General features: G+C 45.4%; 1 long non-coding RNA gene across 1 annotated transcript in view; it reads right to left on the reverse strand.

The window, feature by feature from the left end:
• Window positions 1-14535: 14535 nt before the first annotated feature.
• The window catches only part of LOC146346696 (uncharacterized), a 45357-nt gene continuing 36563 nt past the window's right edge, over window positions 14536-23329 (reverse strand). The window contains exons 3-6 of the long non-coding RNA XR_014789828.1: window positions 22274-22432; window positions 19661-19773; window positions 15386-15432; window positions 14536-15126 (exon numbers count right to left, since the gene is read on the reverse strand). This is a non-coding gene — a long non-coding RNA (uncharacterized LOC146346696). The remainder of the gene's footprint in view (window positions 15127-15385; window positions 15433-19660; window positions 19774-22273; window positions 22433-23329) is intronic.

Raw genomic sequence — 23329 nt, forward strand, 5'->3', positions numbered from 1 at the left:
ACATAAATATTTACGTAGCCTATCACAGCAAAATACAGGGATGCAAATGGCGGCGGCTATGGTGGCTACCATTTGCGTTCCTGTGCAGGCTGCTCAGTGGCTGGATGTCTGGTTGCAGGCGGCCCCGGCCGGCAGCTCCGCAGAGTCGCTGCGGAGAGGAGCTGGCCGGGGAGAATTTTGGGGGGAGGGACAGAGCGCCTCCCCACCACCACTAATGTCACCCTTCGAAAAGGTAAATGACTTTCGTACATCCCTAATTACGAGAAAGATTTGATGACAAAACACACAATGAGATGTGGAATATACTAGCTCCCCTTGATATTTATTTATTTATGTATTACATTTATATCCCACCTTTTTTCCTCATTGAGGAACCCAACGTGGCATACATAATCCTCCTCCTCTCTATTTTAGCCTCACAACAACTCCGTGAGGTAGGTTGGGCTGAGAGTCTGTGACTGGCCCAAAGTTGCCCAGTGAGCTTCCATGGCCGAGTGGGGACTAGAACCCAGATCTCCTGGCTCCCAGCCCAACACTCTAGCCACTACACCACACTGGCTCTCACACCACACTGGCACTGATATTTGCTGTGATAGATGGTACAAGAATGAGTTGGTGCAGACATAGCTTAAACTAGTCATAAAACAATCAAACCATGGAATGACGACACTATTTACACTCGCATCATCTTACTTCCCTTCATTGGCACGGGCAGCTTCTAATCTAAAAGAGTTAGACTGAAAAGAACATTAGCTGTAATGTATCAAAAATGTCAAAATACTGGACGGGTTATTAAATGTATCTAAATTGTAAGGGAGATTGCTATTGCCCAGCCAATGCATTAAAAAGATTAGTGTCATGGAGAAGATAAACTTGGGATTCCACCAGGAAATATTACATTACTTTGTTTATTCCAGAGTGTTTGTCTCCTGCAATTGGCCCACATGTTATTATCAGAAAAGACTGTATAATATATATCTTGACAGATCACACTAGGAAAAAATACACTGGAATCTATGCATCCAAGGCAATATTTTTGTAATTATAAAGTAAAACCAATCCTGCTCAGTCAGACCAAATGTACAGCTACTCTAGTATCCTATTTCCTACAGTGGCCAACCAAATGCTTCAAGCACAGCTGAAGGCAAGAGCCATCTTCTGCTAATTGCTCCCAAGCAACCTCTGTTAATTGCTCCTCAGGAACTGTGGCAAATTGCCTCCGAACGTGGTGATTCCATATAGCAGGGGTGTCTGAACCCTTTCAGCTCAATTTCAGAGTAGCTTTCGGGGGCTACATTCCAGTGGTGAGCAGGGCAAAAAGCAGTGGAGGGGGCTCCGATTCTGGGGGGGGGGGGGCTGTAATGCCATTGTGGGTTTTAGTCAGAACCAGCCAGAACTCTAAAGGAGCTTTCCAAGGTATGAAACCCATTTGGGGGATAGGGTTCAACATCTTGGTTAACTCCTTTAGAGTTCTGGCTTGTTCTGACTAAAGCCCAGAATGGGTTTACAGCCCCACCAAAATTGGAGCCACCAGCCTTACTACTGATAGGCAAAGTGGTTGAAGCCAAAATACTGGCATATTTTAGCTTAAAACTGGCTTTAAAATGCCAGAAACTAAGCCTTAGGAGAGGCATTTCAGTCTTTTAGATTTTTTTTTTTTTTGTGAGGGACAACCATGCAGAAGTCGGGAAACCACCAAACAATAGGCAGTGGTGATGTCACATTCCTTTGTCCTCTCAGGCTCTCCCTCCACAATCAACACACTCCAGGAAACAAGGCTTTGAGCTACACTTCTTTATTAGTTAACAACAAGCTTCTTTACAAATACAGATTCTAGGTAACTCTCAGACTGCATAGAACCAGCTAATCCACACATCTATGAATATCAATAGAGAGGAGATGAAGTGGAAGTTAGAGGAGTTGCCAGCAGTCTGGGCATGAACTTCATGGCCAGACTTGCTTCGCAGGGATGCCCCTCTCTTAGGGTAGCTCCCTCCTACCTTGGCTTCCACGAGTGGCTGACCTGGCAAAGCGTCTGAGCCCTGCCCTGCCTCTAACTTTTCCCGCTTCGCTCTGTGACGGACCCTAGCAACCCTCAAGTCACACCCCTCACTTTCTTCCTCCTTTGAAACCTGGGTTCTCATGGTGAAGGATGGGGGGGGCATTCAGGCTGGGTGTGTCAAGGTCTTGGGAAGAAAGTCTTGCCATATCTGGGCTCACTAGGGAGGGTGCTTCCCCTTGTTCTGGCTGTTTCCCCCTGAATCTGAATCTGAGCTGCCCAACATCTCCACGTGCTTAGCTTCATTCCTGACAGGTGGGTGGGGAAGACGGGGAGGACAGCTGGGGAACCCTGGAGGGCTGGATTGGTACCCAAGGTGAGCCAAAGGCTCAACCCCCTTGCCACAGAGCCTTCATGACTAATGGTCATTGCTAGATCTAATGTCTATAAATTTGTCTAATCCCCTTGGAAGCCATGAAAGCTAGTGTTCATCATTATATCCTGTAGCAGTGAATTCCCTACATTAATATGGGGTTGTTTTGCCTCTCCTCCTGAATCGATTGCCAACCAGTTTTATGGGATGACCTCAAGTTCTCATATTTTTGGTGAAAGGGAAATTTTTTTCTCTTTCTCCACTCTCTCCACGCTGTACAACATGATTCTAAACATCACTTATATCCGTTCCCCTTTATGGCACCATCCTATGCATGTTTAGACAGAAAAAAGGCCCACAACTCCCAGCATGCCCCATGCCCTTGGCTGGGAGTTATAGGCCTTTTTTCTCACTAAATATGCATAGGATGGTGCCTTTAGTCACCTGTATTCTGAACAAAAAGGCCCAAATGCTTTAGGCTTCCCTGTTTCCTCACAGGGCAGCTGTGGCTGCAACTCATAGTAATCCCAAGACATTTTGCTGCCCGAAGCACAACAGCAAATGTTGACTAGGAATAGGGGCAAGAAATTTGTTCAGTTAGCATATAAATATGAATGTACCTAATTTCACACTTTCAAAGCAATCCACGAACCAAACCTCAGTTATCCTTCAAAATTCACACTTCTCCAAAACTTGCAATGGAGTTCCCCGACTGAAAAACTCATACAAGAATACATACATTAGGGCTGCTCTAGAGGGAAAGGGGGAAAGGATAGGAACTGAGGGGAATCCATCCACATCATGACTACACACACACACACACGCGTGCGCGCGTGCGCACGCACACACACACACACACACACACACATATATATATATATATATATATATATGTTTGTACAATACCTACAAGGAACAGAGGAATCCTATTGGGTGGGGTGGGAGACACTGCAATGGAGCAACACTAAAGTACCACCAGCAGAATGTGGCCAGGATTGGAGGTGGGAGGAGGCAGATTTTCAAATTTTCCTCCCCATTGGCTGTAACGGAAGGGAAATTACTACAGTGCCAGGGTTGGCATAGTTTTGGGGTTTCTTGGAGGCATATTGGGGAAATGAGGGGTGGACTCAAGTTCCTGTAGCTCCTTGCCCATCCTTGGAATGCCTCCTGAACATTGGAAGTCACTTCCTAAAGGCTCTCTGCTGGCGAAATGTACCTCAAACTGTTGCTTTCTGGATTTATTTATTTATTTGCTTTTTAATCTCCTCTGTTGCTTTTTTTCATCTCCTCTGTGTACAAAGTCTCATGAACTAAACTTACAAGCACTTCAAACATTTAAAAGGACGTCAATAAACTCCTTTATCTTTAAATTATTTTCAAATAAAATTAATCAACTACTTAAATTATCAGTTAAAAGTGGCTCATCCACTGTTACAGAACATGAGCTTGAATTTTTAAAAGGATCTTTGAATTTTTTTAAAAATGTGCTGCTTTGTTATTTTAATTTTTTACAAGAGCAAAACCAACATGGGAACGATTTCTCTTCTTTTGCTTAGGTTCCCCCCTACAGCTATTCCCCCAACCTGGCCTTAATGTAACTTTTCAATGGAACCCAATCAGATCTCAGCTTTCTATGCTGGCAGATCAATTACCTGTTGTGGTGGTTGTTTGTTATTGATGCCATATTTATTTCTATCACATTGAGGGAAGAGAAGAGGGAAAGCTAGGCAGACCTAGGTGCAGACAGGTGGTACCAGCCACAGCCCTCAGCTTGACAAGGCATCTCATTCCATTTCATGGGAATGGGATTCCTAATCTGAAGCAAGCCATCTGTGGGGGAACTTTTGTGATCAAGTGACATGAAATGCTAATTGGGCAATCATCTCTCTTTGTTGGCCTCAAATTGGCTGGTTTGCAGTCACTGCTTTCTGCAAAGGTCTTTTATGCTCATCGACAGATAGGAAAACAAAAGTTAATATAGACAAAGTGTTAATTTCAGGAAATCTGAAATCAAAGTAGGGTTCAGTTGAAAGTATGGAAGGGCAAAGGTAGATAAATAACCTTTGTGTAATTCTATTTTCAGAATTTGGTATCTGCTGAAGGATTATCTTTAATGACTGGCAGGGTGGCGTCATGGAGCAGGTCAAGTTTCAGACCTTTTCATAGCTTAAATTCCTACATTTAATCAAAGGTTATATGACTCCTCTCTGGCAGCATGGTAGGTGGGCTAAGAGAATGATAAGAAGCTCGGGAAATGATCTAGCTGCCAAGTATCTTTTCTCTGAATACCTTTGTGTGAATCCTATCATCAGCCTTATCCACACAACTGGGGTAAATCAAAACACTTGGACTGGAGTCAGATTAGACCCACTGAAATCAATGAGATGGGCATCTCAAACACATTTCCTTAGAATGAAATGTGCTTGGCTTCAGCTGAACTTATTTCCAATTACCTATGCTCAAGTTCATATCCTGAGCCAGGTTTAATGGAAAGGCAAACAAGAATGGACCAGCATGAAATACAGGAATGATCAGTTTCTCCTTCTCACCATCTCTTTGCTCCTTATAATAAATGTAATTAAATAGCTTAACTGTGTGCAGGACTGAAAAGGTATCTATCAATCTATCTATTCATCTATCTAGGGAAGTTAGAGAAATCCACCGCAGATTCAAAAGGAGGAAAAGGGGGTGTTCTCAGAGAGGAGGAAAAGGGGGCGTTCTGGTGGGTGGGGAGGGGAGGAGACCAGAGAGGCCAGGATATGATTCCAAAGAATCCAGCCACAGGAATCCGCAGCAGATCGGCCCCACTTACCTCCTCTCCTGGAGGATTCTGTGCAGGATGGCACAGCTGCTTGTTGCACCGGGAGCCATTCGCCTCCGTGCTGATCGCCATTTCTTTTTTTAAAAAATGGTGATAGGCAGGATGTGCCCATACACTTATACACAGAATAGAGCCGTGAATCTTACATATAAGCCTATGGACACATAGACTTATATGTAAGATTCACAGCTCTATTTTGCATATAAGTCTATGGGGACATCCTGCCAATCACCATTAAAAAAAAATGGCGATCAACACAGAGGCGAAAGGCTCTGGTTGATTCAAGTAAGTGGCTCTCAGCCCTGTGGAATCCTCAAGGAGTGGAGCCGCTCTGTGAGGATTCCAGGAACGGATCACCTCCCCACTGCCTGCAGATTCCCCACTGGAACGGACGGTGGGGAATCTGTACATCCCTACATCTCTCTCTCTCTCTCTCTCTCTCTCTAGTTTATTTATTTTATTTTTACCCACCTTTCCACCAAGGAAATGGCACCAAAAGTGGCTAACAACAGGAAAAATTGAAATAAAACTTAATTGAAACGATCATAAAACAAATGCATTAAAAACTTAATTAAAAAACACAATAACAGAGCAATCCTATGGTCCCAGGACAAGCGTCCCAGGGGCCCCAGGATAGCTTGGAGAACCCCTTCCTAGGTTGGAGACATTGCTCTGACCTCAGAAGGGAGAGTCGGAGATTCACCCCCCCACCCCTTTCCAGCTAGCATGGAGAAAACCATGCCAGCTGCCTCTCTGAGGTCAGAAAAGGAGGAAAAGGGGGTGTTCTCAGAGAGGAGGAAAAGGGGACGTTCAGGTGGATGGGGAGGGGAGGAGACCAGAGAGGCCAGGATATGATTTATCCTGTGCCTCCTCCAGCGTCCTTCCCTCCCCCTCCAAAGTGTCCTTGTTAGATGGGCTGAAAAGTCAGTCTAGTGAAAATAAAGGACATTGGAGGATGGGGAGGCAAAGATAACCTCCACCACTCCTCCTGCCCTGCCTGCTTTAGCCTGGCATGGCATAGGAATCTCGGAAGCCTCCGAGTTTGAGGTCTTCCAAGCACCAAGGGAGCAGTCCATAGGATTGCAGCCTAAAAGAATAAAAACAGCACCTGACCCAAAAGACCAGCTTACATGCCAAAGGCCTGCCTGAATAAAAAGTATTTGCCTGCAGATGGAAGAACAGCAGAGACAGAGCCAAACTAACCTCTCTTCGCAGGGAGTTCCAGAGCTTGGGAGCAGCCACTGAGAAGGCCCTCCCTCTTGCCCCCACCAAACATGCCTCTGATGGGAACTGTACTGAGAGAAGGGCCTCCCCTGAAGTTCTTAAAACCCAGGAAGGCTCATATGGGAGAAGGGAGCATTTTGGGTACCCTGGTCCCAAGTCATAAAGGGCTTTATAGGTCATAAACCACACACTGAATAGAGCCCAGAAACAGCCCAGTAGCCAATGAAGCTGCTGTAACAAGAGAGTCACATGCTCCTTGTAACCGGCCCTGGTCAACAGTCTGGCCACAGCATTCTGGACCAGCTGAAGTTTCTGAACACTTTTGAAACACAGCCCCATGTAAAGCACATCACAGCAGTCTGTATGGGATCTGTAATGCAGGCATGTGTGACCATGGCCAGATCAGACATCTCTAGGAACAAGTACAGTGGACACACTAGCCTCAGCTGTGCAAATGCATTCCTGGCTGCCACTGAAACCTAGGTGTCCAGGTTCAGGGATGAGTCCAGGAGTACATCCAAGCTGTGAGTCTGAGTCTTCATGGGCAGTGTAACCCTGAAGGGACTCCTCAGGTTGAGTCCTTATTCCCTGATCTGCCTTTTGTCTAACGAGAAATACCTCTATCTTGCTTCGATTGTTTGCCCTCCTCCAGTCCATTACTGACATCAGACACCAATTTAGAACTAGAACAGAGTCCTTGAATTTTAGTGGAGGTGCAGAGTTGGGTGTCATCAGCATACTGGTGACACAGAACTCCAAAATTCCAGAACTTTATTTACACTATATCCGATCTTTCTGCCAAAAATGGTGCTCAAGGTGGTTTACAATAATGAAATACAGGTAAAAATGAAATCGTAATTAAAGCATAACATAAAAACAGATCCATACAAATACCATTCAAGCATAACAAGAGAGGAAACAGACAGCACCCAACCAATTAAAAACCCCTTCAGCAACAGACCAGCTTACATGCCAAAAGCTTTCCTGAATAAAAACATATTTGCCTGCCACTGCCAGCAGAAGAAATACAGGGAGGGAGCTAACCTTGGGCATCTTTACACCAGCCTAAAATCCTGCATTTGAACCAGGGCTTTCTGCTTCCATTTTCATTGCAGGATCACAATGACTCTAGTTTCCACGTGCTCCCTTCCCCCCCTCCCCTTCCCCCCTCCTTCTCCCGTATCTGAGTCTTCCATTATCTTTCATTGATCTCGCGCCTCTTCTTGCTGCTTTTACTCTTTTCACGGAGGGAACTCAAGTGGAACACAATGGGGTGATTTGATAGCTCATTATCTGCGATCTATTAAAAACAGAACAAAGGGCATTTAGTGCAGGAGATGCCCTGGAGGGTCACTGCGTCATGTAAAGAGCCCGCAAACTTGCGTGAAGGAGCAATCTCAATCGCAGGATAAAAGCTCTGTGTGAAGGAGCCCCTTGCCTCTCTCAGCAGGGAGGACTAGGGCCTGAGCCTGAGGACACCAACTGAAAAGGCCCCCTGTTGCAGACACATCTCCAAGGACACCAGGACCGAGAGAAGGGCTTTCTCTGAAGATCTGAAAACCTGAGCAGGCTTGTATGGAGAGGGCAGTCTTTCATGCAGCCTGGTCCCAAGCTGTATAAGGCTTTACAGGTCATAACCAGTACTTTGAATTGTGCCGAGAAACAGAGGGGTAGCCAGTGAAGTGGTTGCAACAAGGGACTCATGTAACCGACCCTGGTCAAAAGTCTGGCTGCAGCTTTCTGGAACAGCAGAAGTCTCCAAACACTTCCCCAAGGCAGCCCCCCATGGCAGCCCAAACAGTATGATGTAACTAAGGCTCGTGTGACCATTATTAAACCAGACATCTCGGAGCAGGAGCAGTTGCTGCGCTAGCCTCAGCTATGAAAATGTGCTCCTAGCCACCACCAAAACTCAGGCTGCACTAAAGGGCTGGATGCGCCTGATCTAGTCTGATCTTGGAAGCTAAGAAGGGCCAGCCCTGGTTAGTACTTGGATGAGCAACTGCCTGGGAATCAAGCTTCTTGCACTGAGCAGGGGGTTGGACTCAATGGCCTTGTAGGCCCCTTCCAACCCTATGGATCTATGATTCTGATTCTATATGCCCACTTACCTGGGAGTATTCTTCCATAGCATCTGTTTTTGACCTGAAGGAATAACAAAGAATCCTAAGTTCTAATAGTCATCATTCTTGTTTTGCAGAATACTTGGCACTAATCAATAAAGTAATCAAATAGAGAAGGGAGCAAAATGGTTTTGCTTTAGGCCTTGATTTTTTTTAATGTTTAGCTTTTCTGTACTTTTTGGCCCACGAAGGACAGACACTGTGATTCTCTGTGGCCTTATAAGGAGACATTTCCTAGCTAGAAATAACATTCTAATCATTTTTCCTTGGTATTTTCATCCTTCATCTTGAGTTTGTAGGTCCAAAGTTGTATTACTTTTTAATGAAAACACATACCTAGAGAAAAGCTTGGTTTCCCTTTCACCTGGACTGCCATTCTCCGAGGACAATCTCAGAGGACCAAAACATTTCAAAGAGGAAATAATTAATAATAAGCATGCCCATGGAATTCCAGCATTGTAGAATTTTAGAATACGAAGGGTCCTTGGAGCTCATCCATCCCAGCCCCCTATTCAGTGCAGGAATCTTGCAACTACAGCATCCCTGACAAATGGCTACCCAGCATCTGCCTGGATACTGCCAGTGAAGGAGAACTCACCACCTCCTGAGGCCCTCTGTTCCACTGCTGAACAGCTCTCACTATTGAGAAGTATCTCCTAATGTTTAGCCAAAGTCTGCTTCCTTGCAGTCTCCACCCACTGGTTGTAGTCCTGCCCCTTGGGGACCTTAGTCCAGCAACAGAGAACAAGCCTGGTCCATCTTCTGAGGGACTGCCCTCCAGATATTTGAATATAGTGATTATGTCTCCCCTTAATCTTCTTTTCTCCAGGCTAAACACTACCCAACAATTCCAACAGTTCCTCTTAGGACTTGGTTTCCAGACTCTTCACCCTCCTGGTCACCTTCCTCTGGATGTACTTTAATTTGTGTATTTCCCTCTTAAAATGTGTCATCTGGAACTGGACATAGTACTCCAGATGTGGCCTGACCATTGCAGAATAGACTCAAAATATTGCTTTTTTATTTATTTGTGGTATTTCTAGATGGCTAAACATAATAAAATCCCTAAGTGGTTTACATATAAATATGTAATTACTATTACTATTACTATTTAATAGTAATTACTATTTAATGTAATTACTATTACTATTACTAAATTACTATTACATTTAAAATACAACATTAAAAACAATTCCAAATTACAGGAAGAGCAATCCAAGGAGCAGTAAGATGGAGCATCATGATTTATTTAATTACAAGCCAGATAAAGCCTAGGTGAACAAATGAATTTTCAGGAGGTGTTTGAAAGATGCTGTACTTCCTGCCTCCTGAACTGCATGGGGGAGGGTTTTCCAGAGGGTGGATGTCACTACTGAGAAGGCCTGACATTGAGGCATATATATATATATATATATATATATATATTCTGTTGAAGCCTTCAAATATATATGAACGTGGTCTGCTAAATATCCTGGTCCCAAGTTGTTTAGAACTTTGTATGATAATAACATAACCTTGAACGTAGTTTGGAAGCAAATAGGCAATCAGTGCAGTTCTATTAACACAGATGTTATGTGAGCATACCTGGGTGTCCCAGTGAGCACCCTAGCTGATGCATTCTGCGCTAGCTGCAGCTTCTGAACCAGGCACAAGGGCAGCCCCATGTAGAGCACAGTACAGTAGACTAGTCATGAGGTTACCAGTGCATGGATCACCGTGGCTAGGCTGCCCCTATCCAAGAGCAGTCATAGTCGGCAGACCAACCAAAGTTGGTAATAGGTGCTCCAGGCCACCAAGGTCACCTGGGCCTCCAGTGACAAAGATGTCACCTGCTCCTTCAGAGGGAGTGTATCCCCATCCAGAACAGGCAAATAGCCCAATTCCCAGACCTGGGAACTGCCAGCCCATAGGGTCTCTGTCTGAATGGGATTCAGCTTCAGTTTATTAGCCCTCATCCAACTCATAACTCCACCCAGGTACCGGTTCAGAATGTGCCCCGCCTCTCCCAATTCCGATGTCACAGAGAAATAGAACTGGGTGTCATCAGCATCCTGGTGACACCTTGTCCCAAATCTTCTGATGACTGCTCCCAACAGCTTCATATAGATATTAAACAACATTGGGGACAAGATGACTTCTCTTGATCTTGACACTATGCTTTCATTAATGCAGCCTAAGATTACGCTAGGCTTTTAGCAGCTGCATCACATGGCTGGCTCATGTTCAGCTTCTGATCAATTCAGGGACATAGCAGGCATTGTGTTAAACATAGCTAGTGGCTACATCTCCCCCCCCCCCACGCACACACATTTTTACTGAGGTGCAAGCTCAGAGGATAAGGATGGACGAAAGTTCCTTACCTGGTCCTGCAGCTTGCTTCGCGGTGGGGGGGAGGCGCTCCATTTCTCCCCCCGAAATTCTTGGCGGGGGGGAGGCGCCCCGCCCCTCCCGGCCAAAATTCAGGCCGGGGGGGAGCGCCCCATCTCCCCGGCCGTGAAATAAAAAAGTAAATTGGAAAAAAAAATGTGATAGGCTATGTAACGATTTATGTAGCCTATCACGGCTAGATTTTCAAAGTCAGCCGTGATAGGCTACGTAAATCTTTACGTAGCCTATCACGGCTGACTTTGAAAAAAACCCAAAAAAAGCGCGTACGCGTTGCCCTTATTTATAGCGTTGCCCTTATTTTCGCCGTAGTCTACGTAAATCTTTACGTAGACTACCCGTGCCCAAATAAGGAACGCAAATGGCGGCACCCATTGGCGCCGCCATTTGCGTACGCGCTTTTTTTGTTTTTTTTTTCAAAGTCAGCCGTGATAGGCTACGTAAAGATTTACGTAGCCTATCATGGCTGACTTTGAAAATCTAGCCATGATAGGCTATGTAAATCGTTACATAGCCTATCTCTTTTTCTTTTTTTTTTTAACTTTATGGGGAAATGGCGGTGGCGGCAGCCGGTCGGAAGACCGGCTGCTGCCCCCGCTGAAACACCGCCGAAACGCTGCCGGGACCTGCCGCCAAGAGGGACAATTGCACGAGGTAAGTCCCATCCCAGGGGGGCCGGGCGGGTGGAGAATTTCCCCACCAATTTCGGGGGGCCGAATGCGTTGGCTTTCGGCCTCCCGGAGATTCGTGGAGAAATTCCCCGCCATCCCTATCAGGGGATCTGAGCTAGATTGGACCCCTAGCATGAGGGTAGGTGGGCCTTAACCCTTCCTTCCCCTTGCTATGGGCCCAATCCAGATCAGAGGGCCTTGCACCTCTAATTTAAATTACAAAATAAGAATCCCTTTATTTTAATGGATCATTATTTTGCAATGCAAATTGAGGGTGTCTGTGGAGTGGGGGGAGGGTTAAAGTCCCCTATCCCCCATACTAGAGGTCTGATCTGGTTTGCCCCCCCCCCATGTTTACACCGCAGTAAAAATGAAAAGGTCATGTCTTCTTTGGACATACAACACCTGGATCTTCTACTATCTGCCTAAAGATGCAATCCTATGCATGTTTAGACAGAAAAAAGTTTGGGAAAATGTCTGACATTTCCATGGGTTCATGAAGCTGTATGTTGTAAGATTAGGGATGGATGAGGTATTTGTCTCAGTTTATTTTTGACCAGAATTTATCTCATTTGATAAATTCTCCCAGACCTGAAAGCAGACCCAAATGCAATCTGTGGTCTGAAGTCCATACATTTCCAAGCCTACAATGTGTTTCACACAACCCCAAAAAATGCTTTAGAAAAATGCTTACATTTGGAGAACGTATGTATTTTTTTCATGCACTTTCGAAAAATGTGCACAAATGTGCTTTAGTCAATGGGAGAAAAATGTGTACATTTCAAAAAATGTGCACACATGATTCGTATAATTGGATAAATGCACATGAACATACACAAGCCCCCCCAAAGTTCACAATGCAATATAGACATGAGTCAAAACAAGATCTGAAGTAGAAATCAGAAAACCTTGATGACCGTGAGTATTGCTGGTTCACACATCCCTTTCTGAAATAGACTGTGTGGCACGTAGGGATGTATGAAAGTCACTTACCTTTGCGGAGCTTGGATTTGCGGTGGGGGGGAGGCGCTCCGTCCCTCCCCTCGGAATTCTCCCTGGGCCAGCTCCACTCCATGGTGGCTCTGCAGAGCCTCCGGCCAGGGCCGTCCGCAGCCAGAGTTCTGGCTGTGGACAGGCTGCTGCGGACGCAAATGGCAGCCGCCGTAGTGGCCGCCATTTGCGTCCTGCGAAGCTGCAATGATAGGCTATGTAAGTATTTATGTAGCCTATCACAGCAAGCAAGCAAGCAAAAAAAAAACAAAAACCAGCGTACACAAATGGCGGTGGCTATGGTGGCCGCCATTTGTGTTCCCTATTTTTAGCTGTTTTAGCCTACGTAAATATTTACGTAGGCTATTACAGCGAAAAAGAAGGGGAACGCAAATAGCGTAGTGGGCGCCATTTCCGTTCCTTCCCCCTCCCCCCATTTTAGCCTACGTAAATGTTACATTTTAGCCACTTATCTGCTGCCGTCCATGCTGACTTGTGAATGGCGGCCGCCCTGCGGCTGCCATTTGCTTCTTCATCATAGCCGTGATAGGCTAAGCAAAGTAAATACTTATGTAGCCTATCACAGCTAACGCAGGGATGCGTTTTGCGTCCCTGCAGAGGCCGTGATAGGCTACGTAAGTATTTATGTAGCCTATCACAGCAAGCCCCCCCCAAAACAGCGTATGCAAATGGTGGTGGGTACGGCGGCTGCCATTTGTGTTCCCTATTTGTAGCCGTTTTAGCCTACATAAACGTTTACATAGGCTATTACAGTGAAAAAAACGGAACGCAAATAGCACCCACTATGCTATTTACGTTCGCCTTTTTTTCGCTGTAATAGCCTATGTAAATATTTACATAGGCTAAAATGGCTAAAAATAGGGAACGCAAATGGCGGCCGCTGTACCCACCACCATTTGCGTATGCTGTTTTTTTGGGGGGGGGCTTGCCGTGATAGGCTACGTAAATACTTACGTAGCCTATCATGGCCTCCGCAGGGACGCAAAAGGCATCCCTGTGTTAGCCGTGATAGGCTACGTAAGTATTTACATAGCCTACCACGGCTATGATGAAGAAGCGAATGGTGGCCGCAGGGTGGCTGCCATTCGCAAGTCAACATGGTCGGCAGCAGGTAAGTGCTCCATTTCTAGGGATGGCAGAGAATTTCTCCCCGAATCTTCGGGGGGCCGAGCGCCAACACATTCGGCCCCCCGAAATCGGCGGTGAAACTCTCTGCCCCCCTGCCACCCCCAGGATGGGACTTACCTTTGGCGAATGTCCCTCCCGGCGGCGGGTCCCGGCGGTGGTTCGTCGGCCTTTTGTTGGGGGCGGGGGCGGCAGCCAGTCTTCCGACCGGCTGCCGCTGCCGCCGCCATTACAAAGTGTAAAAAAACAAAACAAAACCCCATGATAGGCTACGTAACGATTAACGTAGCCTATCACGGCTAGATTTCCAAAGTCAGCCGTGATAGGCTACGTTAATTGTTACGTAGCCTATCACGGGCTTTTTGTTTGTTTGTTTGTTTTACACTTTGTTTCACGGCCAGGGAGACGGGGCGCTTCTCCCCGGCCTGAATTTCGGCCGGGCGAGGTGGGAAGCCTCCCCCCCCGGCCTGAATTTCGGCCAGGCGAGGCGGGATGGCTCCCCCCCCTCACCTGAACTTCGGGGGGAGAAGCGAAGCGCCTCCCCCCCACCGCGAAGCACCCCTGCGAAAAGGTAAGTGACTTTCGTACATCCCTACATTTCGTGCACCTTTCGTAGGTTGGGGGGGCGGGGGCTTCGTTCTGCCATGGATTTCAGGGGGCCGAATGCACTGGCATTCAGCCTCACTGAGATCCGTTGCGGAATTCTCTGACATCCCTCCCTAGTGGCAGGCTGGGCATATCCTGGGGTTGGAGAAACTAGATGTGCATTTGCTCTACATTAAGACAATAACAAAAAGGAGGTTATCTCACAGGCACTTTTACTTATTTCACATGCACTTTTACCTCACAAGCACTTTTCACCCCCTAATGTGAAAAAAACACCAGAATGACCAGATACAGCAACAAAGTAAGTTTTGAACTGAGATACAACATTGGAACATTCACATGTTTACAGCAAAAGAAGACATAATGCAAAGGCTTCTTGAGAACAGTCATTGTCCTAAGTCACAAAATGTCCATATATACCAGTCTGCTCAATTTGATTCCTGCCAAATAACAATATGATCTGGAAATCCACAGTATTTGTTGAAGACCAAACTGATTGTCTGTGGTGTTTTCCACCTTTGGGATTTTTAGTTCTTTATTTAGATAGCACGTAAAATGGTTATTGTAGGAATTTCACAATAATACAATCCAGCAAGAATATAAATCCTTTGGGGATCCCAGGAGTTAGTTTCAATTTTTGGAATGGAACTGAAAAATACACAACTGCTTCCCCAGCACCCCTTGTTCTATCAAACAATTAAACCATTAAAAAAAATAGCTGAAGCCAAGAGTTTGCTCTGGAGCTTTTCCTCCAACAGTTAACGTCGTACTGCAGTCCAAGTTGATTCCTGTAACAAAGTAACACATCCAACATTGCACTTTCTTCAAACAGGTCTCTCAACCTAATCCAAAAATGACATCTGCAATTCTAAGCAAAAGTTGTGTTAGCTGAGTGATTAGATCTAATGTTTGACTTTAAGACAATTCAGTCTCCCTTTGTTCCAAGAATCTTCTAAGCAGTGAATTTATTCTACTTATTGTCCAGTATTTCAAACCAGGCTGGAAGCAATGAAATGTGTCAATAATTTGTTACTTTATATTCCCTACCTGCCAAAATAATCTGGTTTCAATTCTGTCTGGACCTGCATCTGCATCTGACCAAAGAAAAAAAGGGGGGAAAGAGATTGCTGTACTGAATGAATCCCATTTAAAATCATTCTAACTATGATGGTAGACAACAGTGACTGCATTTTCAATATATTTGAGCCAAAGACTTAACACGCATAATGAACAGCTGGATCTGTGTGCAATCCCTCATATGATGAACCTTTAAATGGCAGGTGGTAGCTTCTTAGGTGGCAGCTAACTCCACCCACTTAAACTAGCCATTGGATCCCCCTGGACAGGAAGAAGTAGGAAAGGGCTTCTTGTTCCAGTTCAGCCTTACTTGGGCAACAAGGACTTCCTGAACTCTGACATGTTCCTGCATTGTTGTTTATGCTTGAGTCCCTGCTTCTGGCTTGCCTTGTGGTTCTAACATACTCATCAGTTCTGACTACTGGCTGGTCGAACCACTCCTCCTCCCAGATCCAGGCTCACTGTAGTCTGCCACCTACAGCCTAACACAAAATCTCATGCCATGTGTAAAACATCATGTATGTTCTGGGGCATATGCAGAAACATGGGTAAATAATATGTACATCTCACTCATGCAGTCCAGCCACAGTCACTTATCTGGATGACAGTATGTGTAGTCTAGGAGGCAAATGTATGACTTGTGAACCAACAAAAGGTGCCCGTTCAAATCACACCTCACTCACAAACTTACCACATAGATTTAAGTGAGTTGCTAAACTTGCAAGTCACCCCAACCTAAGGCCAGCAGCAGGTGCCACACAGTGGGCATGGACACCACCCCACCCCTAGCTGGCTTACTGCCACCATCAGTGATGGTAGTGACAGCAGCACCATGGGCAGCAGCAGCACTATGATCTGCAGTGGCCCAGTTCGCATGACACAAGGGTGGTTAATAAGCCATAGTGGCTTGTCAACCAGCCCCATGCACGCCAGCTGTGTGCCGGCTCATTTCCCTAATTACCCTCACTGGGCAGGTTGCTGTGACATCCAAACCTGATTAAAGAAACATCTAGAACCCGTGGCCTATTGTGGGGTGGTTTGTTAACCACCTCAACAAGACACCCTTGCCAGGTTTGGACAACATGAGAAGCTGCGGTGGAGGCATAAATCGGCAACCAGGCACCCAAAGGTGCCACAACCCACCATGGCTTAAATAAGCCATGGTGGGGTGTGGTAATTGTGCAAAACAGGTCATTGAGTGCCTGTGAGCTGCCATCAATTTTAACATTCCCACAATGCCCTGATATAGCATTGCTCTGAGGTATTGTTGGAATGTCACCCACCATCCACTACCACTCAGCACATTCAAGCAAAACGCAGGAGCAGATGGGAGGGAGGGAGTGCCCGAAGGCTGGCCCACAGGATACTTGGCACATGCCTGACCATGCCAAGTGCTGCCACCAGGTGCTGCTCTATACCATGAAAAAGGACTGAGCTCCCCAACAATCCAAAATCTGTAGCTCTTGAAGTCCTTTCAAAGGACTGCCAGTATAGAAAGATCAACCAGTGAGCCCCATGGGGTTGTGGGTCCAAGCCAATCCTTGACCTATACCAAGGGCCAGCTAGAATCCATACATTTATTTTTCAAGAGCTGGTGGGGTTGCATGCAGCAGTCCACAGGGCCAAGGCCAGTGATGGGTGGTCTGAAGCCAATTGTCAGTGGACCCATCCCTTCTCTCTCTCTCTCTCTCTCTTTCTGCCACCCCTTCTCTCTCTCAGTCTCTCTTTCTGCCACTCCTTCTCTCTCTCTCAGTCTCTTTTTGTCACCCCTTCTCTCTCTCAGTCTCTCTTTCTGCCAACCCCTTCTCTCTCTCAATCTCTCTCCTTCTGCCACCCCTTTTCTCTCTCTCAATCTCAATTTCTGCCATCCCCTTCTCTCTCTAAACTTCTCTTTCTGCCACTCCTTCTCTCTCTCTCAGTCTCTTTCTGTCACCCCTTCTCTCTCTCAATCTCTCAGCATGTTGGATGTTGACAGGAGAGATGTGGGTTCAAATCCCCACTCACCAATAAGGCTCATTGGGCAGCCTTGGGCAAGTCACTATCTCGTCACTCAGCATAATGTAAACCAGTTTCTTCAAAGGGGTATTTGGGCAGATAAAATGAGACAATATAACATGCATTGCCTTGAGCTCCATGGAGAATGGGGATGACAAATAAATAAAATTAAGTTCTGAAAAGTTGGCCTTTTTTAATATGCCCCTGCCACCTGCTGCTTTGCTCTTACACATCAATCACCCCCTCAAAGAACTCTCACCAGGTAAAGCACCACAGTCATTTCCCAATGCCTTGTGACAGTTCTCAGCCAAACCAAGACATTCAGCTTTGCAAATTTATCAGCATTTCACATCACTCAAAGACTGGCAAAAGAGGTTAACTGGATTAATGCTTAATTTCTAAGGAAGTCTCCAAGCTAGTTTTCCATTAGAGGGTTATTCTAACTATGTTTGAGTCCACAGGGAGCTCATCTGAACCAAACAAACCTGTGAAAATGTCTGTTAAAGCTTCTCTCATTTCCACCCAAACTTTCTTTATCAGTCTTGGATGGCTGTTGTTTGGTTTGGGCTCTTGACAACTATAATATCCCTGACTCTCTAGCAATGGTGGCCAAAGCTGCTGGCAAAGTTAGAAAAGTCTCTCTAATTCTTTGTTTGATACCTAGAGAAACTCCATCCCCAATTTTTTTTGGCCAAGTTCTCCTGGAATGCCATTGCAAAATAATACTCTTGCATTTCTTGGGCTTTGTTTTTAATTTCTATCTGTTACACACAATATATTCTTTCTATCAGTGCATCATTTCAAAAATCAGTTCTTTTGGTAGGAATTTTTCCATAATGTTCTTCTGATCCACTGCAATCAAGAAAATGTGGTTTATATCCCTTATGTATTTAAAAGGGGTAAATTACATGGTAGAAGTAAAAATAAAGCTATGGACATGATCCATGCCCCCATGTGTATGCATGCAAGAGATAGAAGAGATTTTTTTAAAGGCTCAGTGGAGCCCACTTTCCTCCCTCTTCTTCATTGGCTGGTCCTCAGCCATGGAGATGTATTATGCTAAATCCTCTTCACAAATTTGCCTCCATGGCCCCATCATCAATATCTCATGTCCCATTGCCTCCCTCCCCCCACCAGTATCTACATCAGGACTGAGCAAGCTTTGGCCCTCTGCCTGATTTCATGTGGTCCTCAGCCTACAAGGCTTTAGACCTCTGGGAAGAACTATCTGATCCTTCCATGGCAGTCCACTGGATAGGGAGAAAGAGGGAGAGAGGGAAAAGGGATTGCAGAGTCCGAAAAACAAAGAAAGATAGTGGAAAGTGTAAGGTAGTGGAAAGAGAGACTGAGAGAGAGAAGGGGGTGGCAGCATGAGGGATTGAGAGAGAGAAGGGGTGGCAGAAAGAGAGACTCAGAGACAGAAGGGGTGGCAGTCAGAGAGAGAGAAGGGGTAGCAGAAAGAGAAATTGAGAGAGAGAAGGGGTGACAGAAAGAGAGTGAGAGAGAGAAGGGGTAGTGGAAAAAGAGACTGAAAGAGAGAAAAGGTGGCATTTTCTTGAACTAGATATAGCAGTTGATTAATAAACTGAATCACTCCATTGGAATGGAATAAATGTTGTTTGGGGGTGAACTGAATTTTTCTTTTACATGGTGATCGATTCATGAGGAAACACTTGGATTCAAATGAACTGGATGCTATTAAGAATATAAGTGGTACTGCAGGAAGCAATGATGAATGAATGGAACCATGTAAATGAGATTCTGAAATAAAATCTATTTGAGATTCTTATGGGAGTAAGAGATATATGGGAAGAGTAATCTTATGTACTGGGGTGGGGAGAGGAGATCTGCAGTGGATGCACCATCACATCCAGAGCCCTACTGACTACATTGGAAGGTGGAAGGTTGGAAGATGGGGTGTGGGTATTTTGCCAGTTTCTTTGCCGGCATTTTTTAAAACAACAACACCAGAATCATCTCTTTGATTTCAATGAGAGGAACTTACACCAGATCCAGGGCCAGCATAGTTTTGGGGTCTTGGGGGGTGTTTGTGTGTGTCAGGGGAATGATTGTATTAAATTGATCGAAGAGGTGAAGTGATAAGAAGGCCTCCACATGAGTGACTTCTAAGCCCCATCAGAGAGGATGGGGGTTATAGTACCTGAAGAAGGCTGCAGAAAAGGGGTCAAGGCCAATGATGAACTAGTCAGAGCAATTCTACAGAGTCTCTAAAATAAATAGTATACTTACCTGCCCAACATACTTATCAGCTCCTGAGTCTACTTATGCCAGGTAATGAGGACCAACTATGATGTTATGCTGCCACCAGAACCAACCAAGGTCACAATAATGTGGTAAAAAGGCTATGGACAGGGAACAAATATTATAAAATGCTATCAGACTACAATGCTAACTTCATGATGTCACTGGTGGGAGGAAAAGGATACTAATCTTTGCTGGAATATAGAACTTGACATATCTATACAGAATGGATTTGGGCAAAAAAAAATAAGGCAGAGCAAAGCCAAAGATTCATATAAGCAACGTTACAGTAAAGGCCTGGAAATAAATATTAAAAAGGATCTTGAACCACTTTGGTCACCCATAGCCTCTTATCTCAAATCTGGATTTTACTGTTGCTAGAAACCTTCACGGTTCCAGTGCGTGGTCAGAGCCAGACTGACCAGGAACTACGCACAGGAGACTGATTTATGATATGTAACAAATGACAAACTGCAGTGCAGAAGCACTTACCTTCTTGGCTCCAAACAATGAATTAAGAATGCAGTCCCAAGTCCCTGCTCTGAGATCGGCAGGATGGGAGGAAGGATGGTGGTGAAAGTGCCTCCCATTCCTCCAGTCAGCAATTTTTAGCTGGATAGGCCTCTGAGCCCACCCAACTTGATGGCTTACCTGGGGGCATGGCTGGGAATGGAGAGGTGTGTTGATCCTGGGGACCCATGTCCTCTCCGTTCCCTGCCCCCACCCTGCCCACTGACATGCCCCCTTCCTACCCTCACCAACCCCTTTCTGAGACCACAACAGCAACCTTGGAAGAGAAGGCACCGTAGAACTTACCATGGTGGCTGCAAGGCAGGGTGTGTATGTGTTCCCCATTCACATTTCTCCTCCTGGGGTCATAGTGTCTACAACCCCGGAAGAAGAAATCCACCATATCCTATGGTCCCTACTAGGATGCTGTCCATAGGATTGCTCTGCACTAGGGATGGCGGAGAATTTCACCATGGACTCGAGTGAGGCTGGATTCTAAAGAATCCCCCAGAGTCTGTGGCAGAACAGAGCAATCCCCACCACCACCCAGCGAAGTCCCTGCGGACTGGATCCTACCTGCCTCCAGCGGTCTGGATCCAGCCGCTGCTGGCTGCTGCTCCGGTGTGAAGCTGCAAATGGCATCCTGCGTAGGGGATGCCATTTGTGTCCCTGCTGTAGCCGTGATAGGCTACGTAAATATTTACATAGCCTATCATGGCTACAGCAGCGACGCAAATGGCGTCTCCTATGCAGGACGCCATTTGCGTCCACAGCAGCCCGGCTGCAGATCGGCCCGGCTGGCAGATCCGTGGACACACCATGGAGCAGAGCCGGCCGGGGAGGATTCTGGGGGGGAGGACTGGATCACCTCCACCCCCCGCGGACCCCAGCGTAGCAAGGTAAGTGGGGTTTCATACACCCTTGCTCTGCACATATTCTAATGGTGCAAATGGCAAAACACAGTAACTAGAACTTTAAGGGTGCAATCCTATGCATGTTTAGGCAGAAAAAAGTCCTACAGTTCTCAGCATTCCACAGCCAGCTTGAGAATGCTGGGAGTTGTAGGACTTTTTTTCTGTCTAAACATGCATGGGATTGCACCCTCAGTTGTTTTGAGTAAATTGTAGTTCAACTGAAAATATACAGTGGGGGCTTCTATCAAACATTTGAAGTGTAACCATAGGATGGACAATACAGAAGGCAATGGGAGAGACACTTACTGACCAATGTCTATGCCCTGATAACATCTAGCTTAGATTACTGCACTGTGGTCTTTGCAGGGCCATCTATGTTCAGAAACTACAATTGGCAGCTAGCACTAATAGGAGGAAAGACATCTTGCCTGTACTTAAACAAAAACAGAACACTATACTGGTTTCCTGTTTTTTGCTAGGCACAATTCAAAGTGCTGTTCTTAACCTTTGGAGTTCTTGGTTTGTTTCCAATCCCAACTGAAAGTGTTGGTGATCATGTTTATAGCTCTAAACCTTTTTGAAGCAGGGTACATAAAGGCCTGCCTCCCTTCATGTGATACTGCCTGCCCTCTAAGGCAGAAGTTGGATGTCCTGCTGAAGGTGCATGCCAGTCAAACACTGGTAGATGTTTGGCTGGCATGCATGAGAGACACAGGGCCTCCTCTGTCATGGCACCCAAACTTTAGAAGTTTCTACTCCAGGAGACTTGGCTGACCCCACCACTGATGATGCTTTGATGCCCTGTAAAAAAAAAATGGCCCAATTTTGCCATGGAGACTTGAATATTGTTTTTGCTCCTGTCCACCCTAAAACTGCCATATTGTTGAGGTGTTTCTATAGCATTTTTATTGGTGTCTTGATTTTAACTGTTTTTAATTGAATTGGTGTTAGCCCCCTGGCGGTCCCATTGTTGAGACAGAATGTGTGGGATAGAAACAAATAAATATAGAACTTGACATGCATTAATTCCTTGAGATCAGAATACCCAATAGTCACCACCAGATCTCTCCTGGCCAGCTCCTCAGAGAGTCCTGCTGTGAGGTCTCTGCTCAGAATACCTTCTAAGATGAGACGGCTGATGACAAAATACAGGGCCTTTTTGGTCATGGTGGCTCACCTGAGAAACTCTCTCCCTTTGTCCATCTGTCAGGTTCCGTCTCTGATGACATTTAGGAAACAATTTAAAAAGCTGCTGTTGCTTTAGTTTTTCGTGGACTTCGACACATGCTGCTGAAGTCTGATTTTGTACTGATGGTTTTAAGTTCTTGCTCACTGCCTTGGGAATCCAGGTGAGGGAGGGGCAGAATAAATAATGGAAAATCATTCAATCTGTGCAGCAATCAAAGAACACTGTTTATAAAGAGTTTCAGCTATTGGGCGGTACAGAAATGTGATAAATAAATAAAATAAAACTGTACTATAGTGGTACAGTCGAAGAACCTCATTGGCAGGCCTTTTCTGTGGCAGCACCCACCCTGTGGAAAACCCTCCCCCGTGCAGTTTGGGAGGCAGAAAATGTAACATCTTTTAAACGCCTCCTGAAAACATACCTTTTCACGCAAGCTTTCCCTGGGCTGTAACTGCTGCTGGGTTTTCCCTTGGTTTTAGCTGGTATTTCTAAACTTTTTAAACTTTTATATTATGTTTTTTCAAGTTGTATTTTATTATTTTAATTGTGAACTACCCAGAGAGCCTCAGCTATTGGGCAGTATAAAAATGTAAGAAAGAAATAAAGAAATTTTATTTGAAATACCCTGCTATCTCAGATACAAGTTGGAGATAAATGTTAAGGATGGTGTTATCCTCCTCTGCCGCCTCCTTTTTTTTTTTCTTTTTTTTTAAAGTTTGGTAGTATTACAAGAATAAACAAGAATCCCAGATGGATGTATTCAAATCATGAAAGAGTAAAAAGCGTGGCATGCTATGGTCCATGGGGTCACGAAGAGTTGGACACGACTGAACGACTGAACAACAACAACAACAAAAAGCGTAACTGTGGATATATTCATGTCCACACCACAGGTAGCGCCATTAAAAGATTTGTGAAAATGTGTATCAAAGAAGCACAGGAGGGCACTCGATAATTGGTTCACAGGTGCAAAAAGGGAAGTGTGGACAAAACCATCTGATTCAGTAGTGGAGTGGTGAAAAGATATGGAACGTGATGACAATA

This window comes from Heloderma suspectum, chromosome 4 (assembly GCF_057233095.1).
Source record: "Heloderma suspectum isolate Gila_16-S chromosome 4, 16-S_ref, whole genome shotgun sequence".
Classification (NCBI taxonomy): domain Eukaryota; kingdom Metazoa; phylum Chordata; class Lepidosauria; order Squamata; family Helodermatidae; genus Heloderma; species Heloderma suspectum.